This window comes from Petaurus breviceps, unplaced genomic scaffold (assembly GCF_028583685.1).
Source record: "Petaurus breviceps papuanus isolate PSGF00001 unplaced genomic scaffold, PetGlider_PUasm1.0 175, whole genome shotgun sequence".
Classification (NCBI taxonomy): Eukaryota; Metazoa; Chordata; class Mammalia; order Diprotodontia; family Petauridae; genus Petaurus; species Petaurus breviceps.
This window is the reverse complement of record NW_027185764.1, coordinates 10,726,391-10,746,922: the sequence shown is the minus strand read 5'-3', so window position 1 is coordinate 10,746,922 and position 20,532 is coordinate 10,726,391. Positions and strand designations below refer to the sequence as shown.

The 20,532-nt window shown below is 35.8% G+C and overlaps 1 pseudogene; it reads right to left on the bottom strand.

The window, feature by feature from the left end:
- LOC138159037 (cytochrome P450 3A4-like) overlaps positions 1 to 20,532 on the bottom strand; it is a 55,357-nt pseudogene that overhangs the window by 30,732 nt on the left and 4,093 nt on the right.

The window sequence follows — 20,532 nt, the reverse complement described above, 5'->3', positions numbered from 1 at the left end:
ATACTGAATTGCTTGTCTTCCCAGCGGGGGTTGGTGGCAGGGGAGGAAGGGAATGAATCTGGAATTCAAAGTTTTAAAATCAAATATTTAAATATATATATATATATATATATATATATATATATATATAATTATTATTATTAATGCTATTTTACACGTAATTGGGAAGTGAGATGTACAGGCACTGGGGCATGGAGATCCACCATGCCATACTGGAAAAGTCGAAGGGGGTATGGGAGAGGGTATAGGAGAGGATATGGGAGAGAGCAGATTGGAGGAGGGGATATCCTGTGGGACTACTATTTTGGGGCAGTGGGTAGGGGAAAAACAGAGAGGAAATTTTTAATTCAAAATCTGGCGGAAATGAATGATGTAAATAAGAACTTAATAAATCATTTGAAAAATGAAAAAAAATTGTCTATAGTGAAGAATATCTATAATCTTTATTGATGCTCTAAAAATTGTGTGACCCTTAATACATCTTGCAAGCTTTCCCCATTGCTGCCAGCATTACTCCTCCACTGTTACTTACCCGACGATTGGTGAAGACAGAATAACACTCTTTTACCAGCACTGATTTGATAGTCTCTGGGTTTGTGATAGCCAATACAGGTTGTCTGCCATCAAAAAACCTATGCCCCCAAATGAAATAAATTGCATCACTCCTCAAATTACATTGTTGTTAATGGAGATTGCAAGTAGAAACTATAAATTGATGACCATGAGCTTGCTACTGCCTTATGTTTGCTTAAATTAGAGATGAGGATGTGAACCAAGAATATAAAATAAAATTCATCAGAGAATATTCCTGAAATACTCAGTGCATGCTTTCATTAGGATCCTGCCTCAGACATTTCCTAGCTCTGTGACTCCATGCAAGTCAGTAACATCTTTCAGATTCAGTTTCCTCACTGGCAAAATGAGGAAAATAATAGTATCAACTTTAGAGGGTTGTTGTGAGGATCAGTAAGACACCATGTTTAGAATAGTTTGTAAACCTTAATAAGAAGATTTTATTGTTTTTTTGTTCTTGTTCTTTTTCTTTTTAGACGTGATGGGGAAAGGAAATAGTTTCATTGAGGAGGTGACATTTGAATTGAAATTCAAAGAATGGTCAGGCACTCAATAGGAAAAGGAAGGGAGGAGGTCATTTCAATGACCTTAGTGACCTCAGCAGTCACAGTGGCATGATAGTGGCAAGTGCATTTGAGAGCCAAAGAGTCATCCAATTCGGATAAAGAACAAAGTGTGTAGAGAAGACTAAAAGAAAGTAGGCCTTTGAAGATGAGGTGGCAGCATGCAAGGAAGAGTCTTGAATATCAGGAAGTAGTTTTTGAATTTTACTTAGGATGCAATAGGGAGCCAGCGAGGACTTTTCTGCGAAAGTGTGAACACAAACAGATGTATGTACAAGAAACATTATTCTGGTAATTGTTTTAAGAATGGATCAGATGACTCAAAAAAAGTCCAAAAGACCCATTCATGGTGAAAAATATCTTCTACCCCCAGAGGGAGAAGTGATGAAGCATATTGTTTTTCACTTTCTTTTTCATGGATCATTTTTGGAACATGCTAATGTGGATATGTTTTACATGACTTCACATACATTATTGATGTCATACTACTGGCCTTCTCCATGGGTCAGGGAGAGACTGGAGAGAAGGAGATTATTTCAAAATTAAAAGATTTTTAAGAAATATTAAAAATAAATAAACATTTTTCAAATAAATAATTCTTAATGAACCAAGTAGAAAGGAGAGTGTAAGCAGAAATAATTCTGTCAGAAGTCCATAAAAATATGAGTGGTAATAACAATTGGTACTAATCTTGGTAGTGGTGGCCACAGGAATATCAAAAGGACTTGAGAAATTTTGAAGAGATGGAATTGAAAATCCTAGGAAACTGAATGATTCTGAGATAAGAGGGAGAAAGGGGGCTAAATATAACCCTCTAAGTTATGAAAATAGAAAACCGTGTATATCAGGGGCTTCAAACTCATAACTGATCTACAAACAAATTTAAAAATCTTGTTTACCAGATAAAAATGAAATCTGAAATTATTTAATAAAATAAATAAAAACATAATTCAATATTGTTGCTATTGTTTGTCATGTGCAAATCTTCATGACCCATTTGGGTTTTCTTGGCAAATACACTGGAGTGGTTTTCCATTTCCTTCTCCACTTCATTTTGGAAATGAGGAAACTGGGGCAAACATAGTTAAGTGACTTGTTCAGGGTCACACAGATAGTAAATACCTGATGTCGAATATGAATTCAGGTCATCCTTATTCAAGGCTGACATGCTATCTACTGTGGCAACTGGTTTCCAAGCTAAAGTTATGCACCATAAATATGAATTGGGTGAAACTGATCCAATTTCTCCATGAAGGGATTTTGTCCAGTAACAGAACTAGAGAAATCTGTTACTGGGATTCAACCTAGGTTTGGATATGGGATTGTGGGAAGAAAAGAGTTTGAGGAATACTAGAAGAGGAAGTAGGAAAGAATTAATATAACAAAAAATATGGTCAAATCCAAGCAATGAGGTAAATAAAACCCAAGGGGAAGAGCAGAAAGGGAAAATGGTCAAGGACCACAATATACAACAAGAATGAGGACTACTAAGTTTAGTGGGAGTGGATCAAACAAAAGGAAATAAGTTGGTGGTTGAAATGTGGAATTTCAATTCTAGAATTCTAGTATTGGTGAGACTATCACTTCAAAGATGTGAAGATACTGACTTCAGGGGGGTAAAGGAATTCTTTGGAACTGTGGAGGTTAAGGAGTTGAATTCAGTCTTTCTTTTTTATTATTATTATTTTAGTTTTTAGTTTACATCAGTCATTTCCACAAGATTTTGAGTTACAAATTTTCTCCCCATTTCCCCCTACCCACCACCTGAAAAAGAGATCCCACTGAATATCTCCCCCAATTTGCTCTCGCCCATATATTCCTCAATCGCCCCCTCTGACTTTCCAATAGGGTACAATGGATCTCTGTGCCCTGAAACCTGTATATCTTATCTCCCAGTTACATGTAAAATAATGATAATAATAATATATATATTTCTAAACATTTGAATTAAAACTTTGAATTACAGATTATTTCCCTTCCTCCCTCATCACCCACACTTACTAGGGAGATAAGCAATTCAATAAAAGTTGCACATGTGTAGCTATGCAAAACATTTCCATAGTGGATATATTGTGAAAGACTGACTATATTTCCCTCCATCCTATCCCACCCCCCACTTGTTCTATTCTCTACTTTGATCCTTTCCCTTTTCAAAAATGGGTACTTCCAACTCCCTCCCCCAGTCTGTCCTCCTTTCCATCATCCCCTCACCATCCCCTTCCACCCTACTCTCCTGTAGGGTGAGATACCCCATTTAGTGTGTATGTCATTCGCTCCCTAAGCCAAAATCATTGAGAATAATGTTGACTCATTCCCTTTTGCCTTCCGGTTCTTCCCCTCCATTGTAACCATTTTCCCTTGCTTCTTCTATAGGAGATAATTTGCCCCATTCTGTCTCTCCCCATCTCCTCCCATTATATTCTTCTCTCATATGTTAATTTCACCTTGTAAGTATCATCCCTTCCTATTCAATTGATCCTGGGCCCTCAGTCTAAGTATACTTGTATACATATATACACACACACATATGTATTCATATGCCCATGTACCCTCCTATATAGACATATATGTATGTGTACATATGTGTGTATACATTTCTATTCCCTTCAAATATCCTCATACTGAGAAAAGTTTCATAAGTTACAATTATCATTTTTCCATGTAGGAATTTTAATAGTTCAACTTTCATAAGCTCCTTATGATTTCTTTTCCGTTTATCTTCTCAAACTTCTCTTGCTTCTTGTTCAACTCTGGTTTTTTCATCAAGAATGCTTGAAAGTCCTCTATTTCATTGAATGACCATGTTTTCCCCTGAAACATGATACTCAGTTGGCTGGGTAGGTGATTCTTGCTTTTAATCCCAGCTCCTTTGACCTCCAGAATACCATATTCCAAGCCCTTGGATCCCTCAGTGTAGAAGCTGCCAGGTCCTGTGTTATCCTGATTATGTTTCCAAAATATTCAAATTTTTTCTTCCTGGATGTTTGTAATATTTGCTCCTTGATCTGGGAACTCTAGAACCTGGCTGTAATATTCCTAGGAATTTTCTTTTTGGGATCTTTTTCAGGAGGTGATCAGTGGAATCTTTCAACCTCTATTTTGCCCTCTGGTTCTAAAACATCAGGCCAATAATTTTTAAATTATCTCTCCTAGATCTGTTTTCCAGGTCAGTGGTTTTTCCACTGAGATAATTCACATTGCCATCTATTTTTTTCATTTGTTTGGATATGTTTAATAGTATCTTAATTTCTCATAAAGTCAATAGCTTCCATTTGCTCCAATCTAATTGTGCGGGTTCTATAGATCCAAAGTTTGTTTAGAGTCATTTTTTACATGAATTGGAGGAGGTTGAAGTGGGAGCCACACAGAAGTCCTGTTTCTACTCTGCCATCTTGACTCTGCCCCCCTGAATTCAGTCTTTCCACTGAAATATCCCTAAGTAGCCAAGGGCAGAAAGTGTGGGGAGGAGAAAATGGTGAACCTGGCATCAAGATCATCAAAAAAAAGTTCAGAAAGATACTTGGAAATGAGCACATAAAGTGGAAATTATTTAGGAGGTAGTGGGAAAAGAGTGATCTGGACATAGCAGTGATGATTAAGGAATTTGCCTTCTCCATCTTCTAACCTTATGAATAGAAGGTGGCACAGGAGGAGATGGAGCAGAAAGCATTTTAATAGATGACATTTTTAAGGGAGGATCAGGATTCTATTAAATCAAGGAATTAAAAATCAAGCTGATTGAAAAGTTTAGAGATGTGTAGAAAAGTTGGTCAGTGATAGGATGAGTGTTCTTTGAAGGACAGAAAAATAGGTGATAAAAATTGGGTTGGAATGGGCATGGGACATAATTGGTGTGATTAGAATATGGAGAAGTACTCAGGATAAAGCATTGTGGGTACTTGCACCTCAAGTGATGAGGTGATCATGGATGACTACGATTATGAATACTTAACCAGAACCAGTCAATAGATTACCCTCCTGAAAGTTCAAGATAGAATTTAGAATGCTGGTGTACCAAAGCAACTAAGATGTAATGCAAGGAAGAAAGATCTGGTGGAATATGATTGGTAAGGAATCAGTCTAATAAAGTAGCACAATAATATCAGCAAGGACATTGGCAGCTATGCATCTTTGCTGAAATGAGGGGTCCCTATATCTAGATGTAATGTTCACATATGCTTCCTATATACTTGTGGCTTCACAGATGTGTTCTGCCCACAAATGTACCCAGATATGAATAATTCCAATGAAGATCACTGCTTCTCATTGAATTTTACTGTGTTTGTGGGGAAGGAGCTCAAAGTGTATAAAAGTCATGTTCTCTTGCTAATTATTTTTCATTGCTCTTTTGTTATATTCTCTGTTAATGGATAGGGTGTCCTGTGGCAGACTACTAAAAGAAAAACATTAGTGTTAGTGCTCAAGAGCTAAGATTTTGAGAGGATTCTGACCCTCTACCCAAATCTCTAGAATCTAGGGTAGCAGGAGGGTCCAGACTGACAGGGTATCAAGGGCTACACTACTGTTAGCCAGTATAACATTGGTTATTCATGTAAATTAAAGTGAGATCAGTTCATGGTTTACTCTGTAATTTGCTTTTACATATACAATCATGCATCACATAAAATTTCCAACATTTTTTAAAATGCCACAGTTGTTTAATTCCTCATATTCATTAAGAATAATTGTGAATTGTGAATTATCACAAATTAATTGGGTCCAAATTCATGGGTAGAATTAGTAAGGTTTTAGACAGTCTTTACATGGTAGGCTCGTTATGCATTGTTTTATTATTTATTCAACATCCACCTTATCATAGTACTGAATTAAAACAAGATGTTTATAGAATCCATGAAAAAGATCAATATCATACTAGGTCCATCTGTTATAATGCCATGGGCCTGATCCAGAATTCTGAAGCATTAAACAGATATACAATACCTCTACCTTCCCAAAAGCAATTATTTTAGTATGGAGCTATGGGTGATTGACCATTGAAATGTACAGGTATAATAGAAACATTACTTGGAATACTCACCCCCAGGTTTTCCCATATTTTTTAGAACAAGTCATGTCAAAATCTTTAAAACCCTGCAAAAAAGATTTCTAAAATGAGATATTGGCATGAATTTTTTTAAGCAATTGGGGTTAAGTAACTTGCTCAAGTTTACACGGACAGATATTTCTGGGTGTGGTGCTAAGTATCAGAGCCTGGATTTGATCCCAGGTCATCCGAACTCTGGGGCTGGTGCTTTTACTCGCTGAGCCACCTGGCTGCCCCAGCATGAATTCTTATCAATGAATGATGTTAAACTTGCTTTATATTAGGAAGTCAAAAAGAACATAATTATATTTTTGCTATTGTTGTTGTGCTCTTCACTTTGCCTGGAAGTTGTTGCCCACCCCCATCAGTACTTGTTGACATCTGACCTAGCTCAAATCACTTCCATGGAGTGATCTTTCCTAATCTCTAAGCAAAAAGAGATTTCTCCAGGATCCTTGGTCTCTTGATTTTAACTCCAATGCCTTTTTCCTATGCTATAACAGACTGTTTAAAGTAGGAATTGTTCTATTCACTATATTTGTGACCCAATACCTAGAATATTATAGGCACTTTATAAAAACGTTTTTGATGGATGGATTGATAAAACCTACAAACTTATGCTCTCACTATATTCTTACTTTAGTTACAATTATCTCAACATATGTTATTCTCTATACTGGATAATAGGCCAATTGAGGCCACTTATGGTAATTTTTTTTATCTTTACATTTTCTCTACTTCAGAGGTACTTAACCAATTAAGTGTCACAAACCTTTTTGAAAAGTCTATGGACCATTTCTTAAAATGGTACTTTAAAATGCATAGAGCACATAGCATTACAAAAGAAATATTTTTCTAAAAATAGTTATCCTAAAATTTTGTATTCTTCATGTTAAGCATCTGTGATTTAATGCCTAGCACAGTGTATCACTCAAAATAAATTACTAATATTCATGAAAATGATTGTTTTTTCCCATTTAATAGTATTTTTTCTAATTACATGTAAAGATAATTTTCAACATCACCTTTATGAGATTTTGATTTCCAAATTTTTCTCCTTCTCTCTGCAACCCCAAGACAATAAACAGTGTGATATATGTTATATATGTATGATCACATTAAATATATATTCCATATTAGTCATGTTGTGAAAGAAGAATCAGACCAAAAGAGAAAAACTAAAAAAAAAAGACAAAAAACAAGTGAAAATAGTATGCTTTCATTTGCATTCAGACTCCATACTTATTTTGCTAGATGTGGATGGCATTTTCCATCACAAGTTTTTGGAATTGTCTTAAATCATTGTATTTCTGAGAAGAAGGAAATCTATCATAGTTAACGATAACACATGGTTGTTGCTACTGCATACAATGTTTTCCTGTTTCTATTCACTTTATGGAGCATTAATTAATGTAAGTCTTTCCAGGATTCTGTAAAATCCACCTGATTTTATTTCTGTGAATAGTGTTTTGTAATTGTGATTATATAGTCCCTAGGTTAGTCTTGGCAGGTGGCATCCCAAGTATTTTATGTTGTCAACATTTTTTAGAAATGGAAATTCTTGATGTGGAGCCAAGATGGCAGAGTAAAAGTGGGAACTTGCTTGAGCTCCTTCTCCAACCACCTCCAACATCTATAAAATATAACTGTAAACAAATTTCAGAGATACAGAACCCACAAAGTGACAGAGAAAAACAAAGCTCCCACTGAAGGCAGGCTGGCAGTCCAACAGGAAGGGTTTATCACACCAAGGTAGGAGCAGAGAGCAGTCCCTCTTGAGCTGCATTGACCCAGACCACAAGAATAGACCAGACAGAGCAGACTTCAGGAGAGTGAAGCACTAGCAACTGGGGAGGTTTCCAGATTTCTCAATCCTCAAATGCCAAAGAGAAAGTAAAAGGTCGGAAGGGAACCCTATTGATCATAGGCAACATAAGAGCTAGGTCTGGCCCCTTCCCCTAGAATGGCTGAGGTGACTGCAGCAACAACTACTGCTGCTGCTGCTACTGCTTCCAGATCCAGGGCTACAGATCACAGGGGGACCAAGTAACTGTCCAGAAGGTATTTGCAGGAAATTCTCTGCAGGCATTGTGGCAGGCTTCTCTTGCTTTGCTTTGCTTGGATCTGGGTCAAAGTCTTGGGTGGTGGTCCTGGGGTGAGGATCACTGGTATGGCAGAGTTTGTTGAGGCTATGGAGAGAAAGTCCTCCTCACGGTTCTGAGGGACATGATTGAAAAAAAGAATACTGAAAACATCTATGCAAAACCCCAGAAATTTAGGACAAAGCACTTTCCACTTGGGAAGCAGAGTTCTACCTTGGAAAAAGTCAAGTAATTGGCTGGGAAAGTGAGCAAACAAAAGAAGCACAAGCAGACTAGAGAATGCTTTTTTGGGGACAAAGAAGATCAAAACATACAACTAGAAGAAGACAACAAAGATAAAACTCCTGCATCAAAAGCCTGCAAAAAATATGAATTGATTATAGGCCATGGAGGAGCTCAAGAAGGATTTTGAAAAATCAAGTAAGATGGGACAGCTAGGTGGCACAGTGAATAGAGCACTGGCCCTGGATTCAGGAGGACCTGAGTTCAAATCGGGCCTCAGACACTTGACACACTTACTAGCCATGTGACTTTGGGCAAGTCACTTAATCTCAATTGCACTTCAAAAAGCAAAAAATAAAAAAAAAATCTAGAGTAGTAGAACAAAAATTGGGAAGAGAAATGAGAATAATGCAAGCAAATCATGAAAAAATGAGTCAGCAGACTGACTGAAAAAATAACACCTTAAAAAGTAGACTAGTTAAAATGGCAAAGGAGGTCCAAAAAGCCAATGAGGAGAAGAATGCCTCAAAGAGTAGAAGTGGTCAGATGGAAAAGGAATTTCAAAAAATCACTGAAGAGAATAATTTCTTCAAAATTAGATTGGAGCAAATGGAACCCAATGACTTTGTAGGAAATCAAGATACTATGAAACAGATTTAAACAAATGAAAAAAATAGAAGGCACTGTGAAATATCTCAAGGGGAAAACCACTGACCTGGAAAATAGATCGGGGAGAGATAAATTAAAATTTATTGGACTACCAGAAAGCCATGATCAAAAAAAGAGTCCACACATCATCTTTCAAGAAATTCTCAAGGAAAAATATCCTGATATTCTCAAACCAGAGGGAAAAATAGAAATTGAAAGAATTCACTGATGACCTCTTGAAAAGGATCCCCAAAAGAAATTCCAATAAGTCAAATTCCAGAATTCCCAGGTCAAGGAGAAAATATCACAAGCAGTCAGGAAGAAACGATTTGAATATTGTGGAAACACAATCAGGATAACACAAGATCTAGTAGCTGCTACATTAAGGGATCAAAGGCCTTGGAATATTATATTCCGGATGTCAAAGGAGCTAGGATCAAAACCAAGAATCATCTACCCAGAAAAACTGAGTATAATACTTCAGGGGAAAATATGGCTATTCAATGAAATAGAAGACTTCCAAGCATTCTTGATGAAAAAACCAGGGCTAAACAGAAAAATTGACTTTCAAATACAAGAAGCAAGAGAAGCATGAGAAGGTAAACAGGAAAAATAAATCATAAGGAACTTATTAAAGATGAACTATTTACATTCCCATATGGAAAAATAACAATTTTAACTCACGAGACCTTTCTCAGTATGAGGATAGATGAAGGTAACATATGTGTATGTATATACATATATGGATGTATAGGAAGGGTGTATATGTGTGTCTGTGTCTGTGTGTGTACATTTATACAGAGACAGAGGGCATAGAATGAGTTCAATATGAAGGAATGATATCTAAAAAAATAAAATTAAGAGGTGAGAGAGGGTTGTATTGGGAGAAGGAGAAAGTGAGAGATAGAAGGGGGTAAATTATATCAATAAAAGAGGAAAGAGAAAAGTGTTACAATGGAGGGGAAGAATAGGAAGGTGAAAGGGAGTGAGTCAACCTTGCTCTCATTGGATTTGACTTAAGTAAGGAATAACATACACACTCAATTGAGTATCTTACCCTGCAGGAAAGTAGGGGGAAAGGAGATAAGAGGGGGAATGATGGAAGGGAGAGCAGATTGGGTGAGAGGGTGGCTAGAAGCAAACACTTTTGAAAAGGACAAGATTAAAGGAGAAAATAGAAGAAATGAGGGGTGGAATAGGATGGAGGGAAATATAGTCTTTTGCAATGAAGCATTTTATGTAACTACACATTTACAAGCAATATTGAATTGTTTGTCTTCCCAGTATGGGTGGTGAGGAGGGCAGAAGGGAAAGAATCTGGAAATAAAAATTTTAAAAACAAATGTTAAAAGTTGTTTTTTTACATGCAACCAAGAGACAAGACATACAGGCAATGGGATACAGAAATCCATCTTACTGTAAAGAAAGTAAGGGGCAGGGAATAGGGGAAGACATAAGACAACAGATTTGGGGAAGGGTTCTTCAGTATGCTTGCTATCTTGGGATGGGGGTAGGGCAGAGACAAAAGACAATTTGTAACTCAAAATTTTGTGGAAATGAATGTTGAAAACTAAAAACAAATAAATAAATTTATTTTTAAAATGGAATTTCTCTCTCTTGCTCCTTGGATTTGTTGGTTACACACACACACACACACACACACACACACCCCTATATGTACATATGTATATAGTTATATGTACATAGATGTCCATATATACATATACATATATATGTATACTGATTGTTTATGTTTATTTTATATCCTGCAACTTTTCTAAAGTTGCTAACTATTTAAAGTATTTTTTTAGTTGGTTCTCTAGGATTTTCTAAGTATACCATCTAATCATCAGCATTGCCTATTCTTTCCTTCAATTTTCTTTTCTTCTCTTATTGCTAAAGCTAACATTTCTAGTACTATATTGAACAATAGCAGTGATAATGGACATCCTTATTTCACCCTTGATCTTATGGGGAAAGTTTCTAGCTTATCTCCATTACATATAATGAGTGCTGATGGTTTCATATCCAGACTATCATTTTAAGGAATGCTCCCTTTTATCCTATGATCTACATTTTTTAATGCAATGGGTGCTATATTTTGTCAAAATCTTTTTCTGCATTTATTGAGATAATCATATATTTTTGTTAGTTTTATTATTGATGCAGTAAATTAATCTGATAGTTTCTCTGGTATTGAACCAACTCTGTGTTCCTGTTATAAAGCTCACCTGGTCATAGTGTATGATCCTCATGATAAATTGCTGCAATCTCTTTGATAATTAAAAAAATGCATCAATATTCCTTAGGTAAATTGGTTTACAATTTTCTTTCCCTTTTTTGACTCTTCCTAATTTAGGTATTAGCACAAAACTTATGTCATAAAAAGAATATCCTTGTTTTGCCTTCTTTTCCTAGTTTTCCAAATAATTCATATAGTATTGGAATTAATTGTTATTTTTGTTCTGTTTTTAAATTTAATAATGCTACTGTTTTCCCTAATTTCTTGTCAACTAAAATTTTGACATTCATTTTTACAAAATTTTGAATTCTGAAATTTTCACCCTTCCTCTCTTCTTCTGAAAATGGTACACAATTTGATATACTCTATACATGTGCTATTATGTGAAAATTTTCCATATTAGTCAAAGTTGTGAAAGGCGAAACAGATAAAAAGGGGAAAAAAGCATGATAAAGAATAAAGTAAGTAAAAAAAATCCATTTCAATCTGCATTTAGAGACCATCAGTTCTTTATCTGGATATGAATAGCATTTTCTTTCATGAGTCATTTGTACCTGTCTTGGAACATTTTGTTTCTGAGAAAAGCTGAGTCATTCATAGCTGAACATCACACGATGTTGCTTATGCTTTGCACAATGATTTTTGCCTGGTTCTGCTCATTTCACTACGCATGACTTCATATAATTTTTCCAGGTTATTCTGAAATCTGACTGTTCATTTCTTATTGCACAATAGTCTTCCATTACCTTCATATAACACTCTTTGTTCAGCTATTCCCTATTGATATGCATACCCTCAATTTCCAAAATTTTGTCAGTATGAAAAGGGATGTTATAAACATTTTTGCACTTGTAGGCCCTATTCCCTTTGGGATATAGACCTAGTAAAGGTATTGCTGTATCAAAGGGGACACAAAATTTAAGTGTCTTTTGAACATAGTTCCCAGTTGCTTTCCACAATGTGTAGATCAGTTCATAACTCCACCAATAGTGCATTAGTGTCCCAATTTCCCCACAAACTTTTCAACATTTATTACTTTCTTTTTTTTGTCATATTAGTCAATCTGATAGATGTGAGGTTAATTATTCTTTAAATGTTTGGTAGAATTCACTTATAAATACATCTGACCCTGTAGATTTTTTTCTTTGGGACCTCATTGATGGCTTCCAAAATTTATTTTTCTAAAATGGCACTATGTAACTATTTTATTTCCTCTTCTGTTAATCTGGACAATTTATATTTTTGTAAATATTCATTGATTTTACTTAGATTATCAGATTTATTGCTATACAGTTGGGAAAAATAGGGTATTATTAATGCTTCAGTTTTCTCTTCAATGGTCCTGATTTCACCCTTTCCATTTTTGATACTAGTAATTTGGATTTCTCCTTTTATTTTAATCAAATTAAGCAAAAGTTTACTGATTTTTATTTTTTCATAAAAACAACTTAGTTTTATTTATTAGTTCAATACTTTTCCTACTTTAAGCTATATTAATCTCTCCTTTCATATTCACAATTTCTCATTTGATAATTAAATGAGGATTTTTAGCTTATTCTTTTTCTGCCTTTTTTTAGTTGAATGTCCAATTCATTGATCTCTTTCTCTATTTTATTAATGTAAGCATTGAGAGATGTAACATTTCCCACAACTACTGTTTTGGTTGTATTCCATAAATTTCAGTGTGTTTTCTCATTATTGTCATACTCTTGGATGAAATTATTGTTTATATGATTTGTTGTTTGATCCACTCATTCTTTTAGATTAAATTATTTAGTTTCCAATTAAATTTTAATCTATCTTTCCATGCCTATTTATTACATGTCATTTTTATTGCATCATGATCTGAAAAGAATGCATTTAACATGCATGCCTTTCTGAATTTGACTGTGAAGTTTTTATTCCATATTAAATGCTTCCTTTTTGTCTAGATGCCACTGCCACCAAAAAAAATGTACATTACTTTCTATTTTCATTCAACTTTCTCTAGAGATCTACCATATATAAATTTTCAAAGATTCCATTGTATTCATCTCTTTAGTATCTACCTTATTTATTTTATGGCTGGATTTATCTGGTTCTGAAAGGAATTGTTGAGGTACTCCTCCAGCAGAATTTTACTGTTTATTTCTTCCTATAACTCATTTAATTTCTCCTCTAAGAATGTGGACACTAATGCATTTGGTGCATATATATTTAGTATCCATATTACTTCATTGTCTATGGTAACTTTTAGCAAAATGTAATTTCCATACTAATATCTTTTAATTAGATTTATTTTTGCTGTTGTTTTGTCTGAGATCAGGATTGCTACCCCTACTTTTTTTTAAAATTCAGCTGAAGCATAATATATTCTGCTCCAACCCATTACATTTACTCTGTGTGTATCCCTCTGCTTCAAATGTGTTTCCTATAAACAACATATTTTTCAGTTATGGTTTTAAGCCACTCTGCTATCTGGGTCCATTTATTGGAGGAATTCATCCCATTCACATTCAGAGTTATGATTAAAAACTGTGTATTTCCCTCCATCCTATTTCCTTTCTGCTTACAGTTATCTCTCATCTTTCGCCCTGTCCCTCTTCACCAGTGTTTTGCTTCTGACCATTGTCTCCCTCAATCTGTCCTCCCTTCTACCAGTCCTTGCTACCATTTCTTTCTCCTTTACTCTCCTATTTCTGTCTGCCTCCCATCTACCCAGTTCCCTTTTATTTCCCCTTTCTGCTTGCACTCTCTTAAGAGGTAAGGCAAATTTCTATACCTCACTGAATGTGTATGTTTTTCCTTCTTTGAGCCAAATCTAATGAAAGTAAGGTTCAAACAATGCTGACGCCCCCACCCTTTCTTGCTCTGTACCATAATAGGTATTATGTGATGTAACTTACCCTATTTTGCCTCCCCTGTTCCTCTTCTTTCAGTACAATATTTTCTTCACCCCTCAATTTTTTTATATCTTCACATCGAGGTCAAATTGTACCCACCACCCTCTATCTATGTATACCCCTTCTAATTGCCCTAACACAGGTACAATTCTCAAGAGTTAAAAATATCATCTTCCCATCTATGGATGTAAACAGTTTAACCTTATTGAACAATGTGTTGTTTCTTTTTTTTTCTTTCTTGTTTACCTCTTTATGCTGCTTTTGCATCTTGCATTTGAAGATTAAATTTTCCGTTCTGCTCTGGTCTTTTCATCAGGAAAATTTGAAAGTCCCCTATTTCATTGAATGTCCATCTATTCCCCCAAAATATTTTGCTCAATTTTGTTGCATAGTTTACTCTTGGTTGTAATCTAAGTTCCTTTGACATTTGGAATATCATATTTCAACCCCTTTGATCCTCTAATATAAAAGTTATTAAGTCCTGTGAAATTCTGAATATGGATCTTTGATAACTGAAATGTTTCTTTCTAGTTTCCTATACTATTTTCTCCTTGCCCTGATAATTTTGAAATTTGGTTACAATATTCCTTGGAGTTTTTCTTTTGATATCTCTTTTAGGAGGTGATTATTCAATTCTTTTAATTGCTGTTTTTCCCTCTAGTTCTAGGATATCGGGACAGTTTTCCTTGATAATTTCTTGAAAGATACTGTTCAGATCCTACTTTTGATTATGGCTTTCAGGTAATCCAATGATTCTGACATTGTTCACCTGGATCTATTTTACAGATCAGTTGTTTTTCCAGTTAGATACTTTACATTCTCTTCTATGTTCATTCTTTTGAATTTATTTGACTGATTCTTGATGTCTCACAGAGTCATTAGCTTCCGCTTGTCCAATTATAACTTTTAAGGACTTAACTCAATTAGATTTTGTGTTTCCTTTACCATTTAGCCAATTGTACATTTCAATGAATTGTTTTCTTCAGTGAATTTTTGCATCTCCTTTTAATTTAATTGCATTCAATTCTACTTTTTGAGCTGTTTTCTTTTATTTTCCCAAGCTATTGACTATTTTTCATATCCTTTTACATCACTCTCCTTTGTGTTACCAACTTTTCTTCTACCGCTCTTATATGATGATTTTACTCCTTTATTGAGCTCTTCCATGAGTTTTGGGGAGTTTAAGGCCACTTCCAATTTTTCTTTGGGGTTTTGCCCATAGGTGTTTTGGCATTGCTATCCTCTTCTGATTTTGTGTCTTGCACTTCCCTGCCACCATAACTTTCTATCCTCAGATATTTCTTGTGTTATTTTTTACTCATATTTTCTAGCCTTTTCTTTTCTTTTAAATTTAAACTCTACTCCTAGGTTGGAAGGGGTACTGTCTCAGGCTTCCTTGAAGTTCTGTCAGGGGTTGCATTGACATTGCTTTTAGGCCCCCAGGAGACCCTCATGTCAGATTTTGCACTGAAGGGATGAAGTAGGTGGTGACTGATGCTGCTGGAGACCAGAGGGTCTGACAGCTTACCTGGTGCAGAGTTGAAGTCCTATTGGTGGTGTCTGGCATGTTTTGTGGCCAATTGGGTGTTTCTGCATTTCTCTGTGACTACACAGAAGTGCATAGAGGTCAGGTCTCTGGAAGCTGCCTTTTTGCACTGGGTTATTCTGAAGTACATGGAGATCTGGCCCCTGGAGGGTGCAACTTTCCATGAGGATATACTGAAGTTGATGATGGCGGTCCAGTGCTGGGCTTTTTCTTTGATTAGGCACCCATAGAGTTGGTGTCTACCTGTATGTACAGGGCTATTTCTGAAGCACATGGCAGGGACTGGATACTGTGCTGGTTGTTTGCTTGGGTATCTGTATGATTAGAATCTTCCTATTTTCCCAGGGCTGTGCTGAAGCTAATGGAAGTCTGGCCACTGGAAGATGCCTGTTTTCCCAGGGCTACACTGAAGTACATGGTGGTTCCCACAGCTGGGATCTGCTGCTTCCCTTGGCTATAGAGAAGGCACATCATTGGTCCAAGTGTTGGCATTTATGAAAATTATGGAAATAAATCATTACCTCACTTGGAAATGCTTGTGGCCATTAAATCATAGGTCTACTTGTTATCCATTGGATCACTAAGGATACTGACTCAAAAGGAAATTCCCTTTGAATCAATGACTAAATATTGCCAGGGAGTATCGATAACACCGACAACCACTCAAGCAGAATTCAGTACAAAATAGTCAATCTCTAAGAATTATTAATGAAAAGAAGGTCTGAATACTACTATACACTCCATCCTGAAACACAAAAAGACAAGTACATGAAAATTTCTCTTTGAGAAATCTGAAATCTTACAAAAAATTAGAAGATCCTAGAGCTCAAGCTGAACATCCAAGCCTCTTGTTTTATAGATGAGGAAACTGAGGCCTAAAAGGAACAATTGATTTGCACAGTGACATAGATGATAAATATCAGAGCTGCATTTGTACCAAAGTCTCCTGAGCCAGGAGCAAATGCTCTTTCTATGGTCCAAAGAAACTAAAGGAAAACTTAGAGAAGCTTACTTTGCAATAAGAAAGCAAAGTTCCAATGAAAGGAAGAGGGGCTGGTCCCGGAATTCCTAGGTTCTTAAAGAGATTGTGTGTCCAGGTCCCATATCTGTAAAGTGAAGGAAAAAATATACATTAGAGTCAAAGCAAAGACGAAGGACATAAATGGCATAGTCCACTTGTCAGTAATCAGAGGGAGGATCGATAAAGGTAACTCTGAGGTAAGGTTTGGTTCACTCATATCCAGATGCCAAGGGAGCACTTCTAAAAGTATTTCATGGCTCCCACAAGCATCCTGAAGCATTGCACAACCAAACGTAGATTCCTTATACTCCCACCAAAAGTTCAGTTAGTCCTGAGACAACACATTAGGTGTAATGAGTTTTGGCAAACTTCATCAGTTTTGCTGCCAAGAGATAATCCCCTCTATATGGATTTATATAGAGCTATTACTACAGCTTAACTCTGATTCGTAATGACTAAGATCAAGTCTCTTTTGCTACAGCTTAACTCTGTTTCATAATGACTAAGAATAAGTCTCTTTTGCTAGACAGGGCCCATATATACAGCCAAGGGAGCTCAGGACTTGAGCCTCAGACATGAATCCCTCCTCTCCAGGACTCAACCCAGAAGTGGTGCCTCAGACACCAAACAATTCATCTTTAGAACAGAACACCAGATACCACAATCACAGTTTCCAATGCCTTTCACTCAGCTTAATGACACACCCTGACACCAAAGACTTAAATATCATGCCTTTTATTGTTAAGACCTTATTCACAGGAAGAACTATTTACTTCATTCCTAATATCCCTTCCTCCTTGAAACTAGAAAGAGAAATGACGGTTTGCTATGACTAGCATACTCCTACTGCTCACTCTTCCACTTCATAGTTCCCCCATGACCAAACAAAAATCACACTTTCCCTGCCTTTATGTATCATTAATTTATCCCTACACATCATAGTCCTACCCCTCCTCAGGTAGCAATCCAGCTCTACCCACCCATTCCACTGAGTCCTTTGGATCTGCATTCTATTATCAACACATTTCCCTTCATCTCCTGGACTTTCATGCCCTCAGATATACAAGTCCTAGTGGAGGACTCAGTATACTCCTCCCTTGTTCCCTATTATTGTTCCAAGACCCTTCCTCTGGTATCACTTAGCAATCTATCCTCCTTTGATTTTCAGTCTTCTGTAAACACAGTCAAGGTGGGATTTTTGTTGTTTCTTTTTTGGAGTTCAGTTTCCAAGGCTCAGGCTAACTTGTAAATATATGAAGGATTAATCTCCTTTGAACCCTGATAATTTACAGCTGTACTGAGTTAAATAGGTTTACTGCCTTCTGACTCTGAGCCAATCAGCAGTCGAATCTTTGTTATATATTCTGGGAGGTTGGTGTTTTGCTTTGGGGGTTCACTTAGGAGAAAGATCTTTTGATTCCCTAAACAGCACTCTAAGTAGCCATTTGTTAAGAGCCCCCTACTACTGGAAGATTTGTGCTCTTCTGATCCAGTGGTCTATGTAGGCGGTTGTATTACTTTGTTCAGACAATAGAAGTCCTGTCTTTTGAATCTCTTGCTAATTTCTCTGTTTGTATTTTCTCCACATTCAGGGTGCTGACCTTTCCCCTGAATTAGCCAATGTAATTCAAATAAAATTGTTGACCCTTTAAAAGTTATCTTTCCTTTAGCAAAGCAGATCAAAGAACCTGTATTATCAGGACATCCTGGATGTTCTAGTATACTTGTGTACTGCTACATCATCCTAGATATATCTTCCCCAATCCAATTCTGGAAGCAGTTACACACTGGATTACAGATCCCTTTTCTCAAGTAGTTCAGATGCTCTCACTCTTCCTCTGCAATTGAACCCTGCCCTTAAGCCAGGTGACATCAATATTGAGTTAGTCCACAAAAGAGCCTTACCTCCCTATTCCTTAATCTCACATCCCATGTCCTATTGCTTAATTTCCCATCAGTCACATACAGGGATAATAACAAGCCTGATCTCAATAATACTTAAAATAATCCAGTTCTAAGGTCAAAGATTCTAAAATGGTTTTGTCTGACATCTTATAATTCCTTTTCTCTCCACATCTTATCACACACACACACATACACACAGAAAGTAAGAGAGAGAGAACGAAAAGGAAGACAAAATCTCTATAACAAATAAACTCTTGCAAAACACATCCCTACACTGACCATATCTAAAAATGCATAGTTAATCTGTCACCTCTTTCAGGAGATGGACAGAATTCTAAATCATTGATCCTTTGGACTCATAGTTCATCATTATGAAGACCAGAGTCCTTAGGATTTTGAAAATTGGCCATTTTAAAAAACATTAGAATATTAATTATTCTCCTGGTTCTTTTCCCTTTTTTCTTTGCATTGAGTTCAAAGTGAGGTTCAAGTCATACCATTCCCCTGTCCTTCTTCATTTCTCTGAATTTCTAATTCAGTTTACTTGTGTTTCTATTTTCAGTTTTACTGCAATTATGGGATATGTCCCCTCTATTTCTCTTCTTTTCTTCCCCAGTATTTTCTCTCCCTTCCCCCTTTTCTTTCTCTTTAAATTTCATCAAAACATTACCAAAATCACTTCTAAGGCCTCAATCTTATTTGGCCCTTCTATGATCTCATCTGGCACAATAGTCCTTAGCAGATATTGCCTCCTATATCTTGCCTAATCGGAATACACACACTTCATTCCTAAAATATTTTAATCTTTTCCAGTTCTTCATCCTTTTATATATCTTTTTACTATCAAGTTGATAATGTAAGGTTTCTACTTTAAGTTGGTCTTTATTTCAAGAGTGCTTGGAAGTTTTTTATTTCATCATCTTTTCCTTTTCCCCCAATATAATTAAACTCAGTTTTTTCTGAATAAGTTATTCTTAATTCTAAGTGTATCTTTTTCTTTGGGTAACACCATATACCATGTTCTCTGCTCCTCTTTAATGTAAGCTGCTAAACCTTACAAGGTCCTATCTGTGGCTACTCATAACTTAAATTCTTTCTTTCTCCTTATTTTCAATAGTTGATTTGCTTTGGAACTTTTTGATATTACTTCTGACATTCCTAAGGGTTTTCATTTAGACAACTCTTTCCAGAACTGTGGCAAATTCTTTCAATTTTTCCTTTGCCCTCTGGTTAAATTAAATCTGAGGAATTTTCTCTTCTGATTTCCTGAAATATAATTCCTGAGCTCTTTTTTTCTGGTTATCACTTTCAGATAGTCCTTTGATTCTTAAATGACTTTCCTTGCTCTGTTCTCCAAGTCATTTTTTTCATATGATAGAACTTACATTATCTTTTATTTTTCAATTTTTTTACTTTGTATTAATAGCCCTTTTCTCATAGAATCCCTATTTTCTATTTGGTCTATTCTAATTTTCAAGTAGGCATTTACTTGGTTAAGGTTATGTACTCTTTATGACAAACAATTAATTCTCTTTCCAAGTTTGTCCACCACACCTCTCATTTCTTTTCCTCTCATTTCAGACTCAATTAATTTATTATACCATTACAATTTAAATTTTGTAGCCTCGAATTATTTATTTTACCAGATCTAATTGTTTTATTTGGGGGGGACAAGCTGTGGTTTTCTTCAAGGCTCTCTTAGAGAGAGAGAGATGATAGATAGAAAGATAGATAGACAGATAGATAGATAGATAGATAGATAGATAGATAGATAGATAGATAGA